Source organism: Mus caroli, unplaced genomic scaffold (genome assembly GCF_900094665.2).
Source record: "Mus caroli unplaced genomic scaffold, CAROLI_EIJ_v1.1 scaffold_22497_1, whole genome shotgun sequence".
In the NCBI taxonomy this organism is placed as follows: domain Eukaryota; kingdom Metazoa; phylum Chordata; class Mammalia; order Rodentia; family Muridae; genus Mus; species Mus caroli.
In genome coordinates, this window is record NW_018390894.1 from 1 (window position 1) to 5,000 (window position 5,000).

Below are 5,000 nucleotides of genomic sequence, written 5' to 3' on the forward strand. Positions count from 1 at the left end.
TTTTTAGGTCTAGTATGGTTTTGTTGAATTCCATCACCTGTTTGGATGTGTTTTCCTGTTTTTCTATAAGACCTTGCAACTCTTTAGCAGTGTTCTCCTGTATTTCTTTAAGTGAGTTTTTAAAGACCTTCTTGATGTCTTCTACCATCATCATGAGGTATGCCTTTAAATCCGGGTGTAGGTTTTCTTGTGTGTTGGGGTGCTCTGGACTGGCTGAGGTGGGAGTGCTGCGTTCTGATGATGGAGTGATCTTGGTTTCTGTTAGTAAGATTCTTCTGTCTGCCTTTTGCCATCTGGTAAACTCTGGAGTCAGTTGTTATAGTTGTCTCTGGTTAGAACTTGTTCCTCTCCTGATTCTGTTATTCTCTACCAGCAGACCTGGGAGACTAGCTCTCTCCTGAGTTTCAGTGGTCAGAGCACTCTTTATAGGCAGGCTCTCCTCTTTCAGGGAAGGTGCACAGATATCTGGCATTCAGACTAGCCTCCTGGTAGAAGATGAAGGCCCAAAACAGGATCTGTCCCAGAAGCTGTTACCTTCTGCAGTCCACACTCTCACCTGTACAGTCTAGGCTCGGTAGAGTCTGGGAACCAAGATGTCTCCCACAGATCGTCTGGCAAAGCCCTCCCAATCCGAGAAGACACCTATCCTCTGGCAGGGAAGGTGCCAAGATATCTGGAGCCCGAAAAGGGGGCCGCCTCAGAAGTTCTGTGGCTCCTGCCTGTCCCAGAAGCTGTTAACTTCTGCAGTCCACACTCTCACATGTGCAGACTAAGCTTGGTGGATGTCAATTTTGATCTTAATGCCTGTGATACCACAGTCATTGTTCAGAATGTGCTTCTTATGCATATAACTAGAAGTACATTTTCTACTTTCTCCTCTGTTGAAATTAGATTATCAAGTTGTTCTGATTAGATATTTTTCACTTGACACAAACTAGGGTCATTTGGGAAACTCAGGAAAGAATTTCATTTTGAGAATTGCCTGTTCCATATTAGCCTGGGCTGTCTGTCTATGGGGCATTTTCTTAAATAATGATGGATATTGGAGTGCCCACCCACTATTATTATTGTCACTCCAGAATTAGTGATCCTAGATTATACAAGAAAGCAACTCAGCAAGCTATGAGGAACAAAATAATAAGCAACACTCCTCCATGGTTTTGCTTCAGTTTTTCCCTCCAAATTCCTTCTTAATTTGCTTAGTAATGGACTGTACTGAGAAATCATACACCAAATAAACTGGTTCCTCTTCAAGTTGGTTTCATTCAGTGTTTTATCACAGCAACAGAGAATCAAACTAGGACACAGCTTTTATGCTGAGGTTCTTGATCCATGTATGATTAAGTTTTGTGCCAGGGTGAGATAATAATCTAGTTTCATTCTTTTATCTGGAATCATGCAAATGACCAGTACCATTTGTTGAAGATGCAACAATATTTATTTTTGGCTTCTTTGTCAAGAATCAGTTGGCTGAAGAGTGTGGGCTTATATTTATGTTTTCAGCTGTATTGCATTGATCAATATGTCTGTTTTGTGGTGGTACCATGCCCCTTTTATTTCTAAGCTCTTTAGCAAGACAAAGGCTTCATGTTCCCTCTCCTATGTTGATGCTAGTTTTGACTCTTAAGACGGGTATGTTTTTATTTTAGTACCCATAGAAGTAAAAAAAAAAAATTAACCTAAGTAGCAGATGAAAGGGTAAGCTTCCAATGGAGCTGAGAAAAAATAGTTAGTATGAAGGATTTAAATTATATGAACGAATAAGAAAGTAAGGCAAAGAAGAGCATATGGAAAGGAATACATAGTGCTAAAGTTCTTTGAAAATTGCATATAGAAAATGACTACTGTAGAAATATCCTGAAATACATAAATATACATATATAAAATCAGGTGAAATTGAATTACACTATAAAGAGGAGAGAGCTTTCACAAACACCTTAAGTAATCAAAAAGAAAACACAGTGTCAGGTATGAGCTGCCTGTTTTTCAGGTTGTCAGTGGTTCCCCAGAAACCCTAAGTATTAAAAGGTATTGCCATTGCTCCTGCTTATCATCCAGAACTTGATGGTAAGAAGCCATTGGTGAAGATACCACATATTTGGGTCATCATTGCATGGAAAATGCAAGCTGGTACTAACCTAAAAGTATCAGTCTTATTAGTTAGCTTTCACAGTATTAGAAGATGCCAACATCACTGGAGCACCTGGGGGAGCCATCTTGGTTCCCGGATCCCTCCGAGGCTAGTCTGTGCAAGTGAGAGTGTGGACTACAGAAGCTAACAGCTTCTGGGACAAGCAGAAGAGACACAACTTCTGACTCAGATCCCGTTTCGTGTTCCAGACATCCAGGCACCTTCCCTGCCAGAGGAGAGGTGTCTGCCCCGCCCGGGAGGGCTTTGCTGGAGCACCTGGAGGAGCCATCTTGGTTCCAGGATCCCTCCGAGACTAGTCTGCACAGGTGAGAGTGTGGAATAACCAGTACCCGCAAAGCTTCCTGGGACTAAACCACCCATCAAAGAAAACACATGATGGGACTCATGTCTCTAGCTGCATTTGTAGCAGAGGATTGCCTAGTCATTCATCAATGAGAGGAAAGGCCCTTGGTCTTGTGAAGGTTCTATGCCCCAGTATAGGGGAATGCCAGGGCTAAGAAGCAAGAGTGGGTAGATTGGGGAACAGGGAGAGGGGGAAGAAGGTAGGGGATTTTCAGAGAGGAAAAGAGGAAAGGGAATACTATTTGGAATGTAAATAAAGAAAATATCTAATAAAAAATGCTCATTCATTGATTTCCCCAATGCAGAGTTTCTCTTGCGTTAGAATAAAGAATTAGTATAATTATTCAAAATCCTTGACAGTTCCTTGTCAATTTTCTTGTCATCTGTTACATTCTCTTCTGTGATGAGCATTTTTGTAACTCAGACAACTAAATCCGACCAATTAAACACAGAGATTGGATTTATCCTGGGACTTTAGAATCATCCTATAAATATTCTCCAAACTATTATTTTACCAAAAATTCGGGATAAATGTTTATTTAAAATGTATAAAATGTGCTATTCAGTTTTTAAATTAACCATTATATCAAGCAATGCAAAAGTATAGGGAAAATATAAATAATAATAAAAACAAAGAGGCAGAAGAAATGGCTCAGAGGTTAAGAAGATCCAAGTTCAGTTCCTATCACTCACATCAGGTACCATAAAACCACCTGTAATTTCTACTCCAGGAGATCCAATTCACTCTTCTGGCCTCCACAGGGACACACATACATACACATATAGACACACACACTCAAAATAAATAGTATATCTAAAACAATTAAAATTCTAAACCTTGTGTGGTGGTCTACCCCTTTAATATCAGCACTTAGGAGACAGAGACAGGCAGCTCTCTAAGTTCAACACTAGTCTGTTCTACATAGCAAATTCCAAGACAGCCATGGCTACATAAAAAGACTCTGTCAATAAATAAATAAATGTAAATTTAGTTTAATTTTAAAATATTTTTTTCAATGGGAGAGGATGGGCCTAGCCATGTTAGAGACTTGATGTGCCAGGGTAGGTGGATGATACTCAGGGAAACCTTCACCCTCTCAGAGGAGAACAGAGAGGTTTGTAGAGGGAGGGACTCTGTGACGGAGACCAAGAGAAGGGGGTCAGTGACCTTAATATAAAGTAAATAAATAAATAAATGAAAAAATAAAATTAAAAAAATATTTGTTTTTAAAAAAAAAAAAACTAAAATTTTATAACTGTGCATGTCTAGAACTTCCTAACTTACTTTTTTCTCTTTTTTACTTAAGCCTCTGTTAAATCCCTACTAAGAGGCAGGGATTTGAGTAGGGCTGGAGTTTTAAATAAAGAGCAGTAAAGGACATGGTTTCTGGGTGTTATCCTGAGCAAAGGACAGCTTCATTAATAATACTCGTGTGTGCTCCTCTACTGCCATCTTGTGGTCAGTTCTTTTCCTCACACTCCTCTATCCTAAGATCCACATTTTTTTTTTTAAATTTTTCATTTTTTTGTAAGCATTGCTTGAAAGGAAAAACTAAAAATTGCTCTAGTAACTAATAACAACATATGAGACCTGATTATCGAGATGGTTAACAGAGACAGGGAACAGAAGAAGAAAGGCTTAGCTTGGTCTTCCTTGTGAAAATCATCATAGAATGTCGTTCAGTAAATTGTGAGGACTGAGTCAAATCTAAGAGAATGAGAATTTGCAAGGAGAAAATAGTTTTCAGGCATGCAATATAAAATGAAATAACTATTGCACTTGGGAGGATCTTGTTATTAAAGGAAAGGAAAGGAAAAAAGGAGAAAGGAAAAAGGAAAAAAAAGAAAAAAGGAAAGGAAAAAAATTGAATGTCCTAATAACTTACTTAATCCGAAAGGTGATAAAGTATTCAGGAGATGTTGATGAAGTCTATCTCTAAAGATTATCTCTATGTTAATATAAGGTCTTGTTTAGGCTAACTGGAGAGTAGGAGTTTCTCATTGAATTAGCATTTTTTGGGAGAAATGCAATTTTGATTGACTTAACTTACTTCTGAAGCATGAGGAAAGAAAATGGGGATGAAAAGGGAGAGAGTGAGAGAGGAGAAAAGTATAGAGGAAAGAGAAGAGAACAGGAGACAGGGAGAGGGAAAGGAAGGGAATGAAGGGAAAGAGAGAAAGGGAAAAGGAACACAGGAAAGAGGAGCAGAGGAGAGGATGGGGTAAACATCAGGGGCTTTAAGTTTGGGGAATGACATTACTACTAAGCCAGGTGCAGTGGTACATGCCTTTAATCCCAGCACTCAAGAGGCAGAAGCAGGTTTAACTCTGTGAGTTCGAAGCCAGCTTGGTCTCATAGTGAGTTCCAGGACAGTTAAACCTATATAGCAGTATTCAATGAAGAAGAAGAAGAAGAAGAAGAAGAAGAAGAAGAAGAAGAAGAAGAAGAAGAAGAAGAAGAAGAAGAAGAAGAAGAAGAAGAAGAAGANAAGAAGAAGAAGAAGAA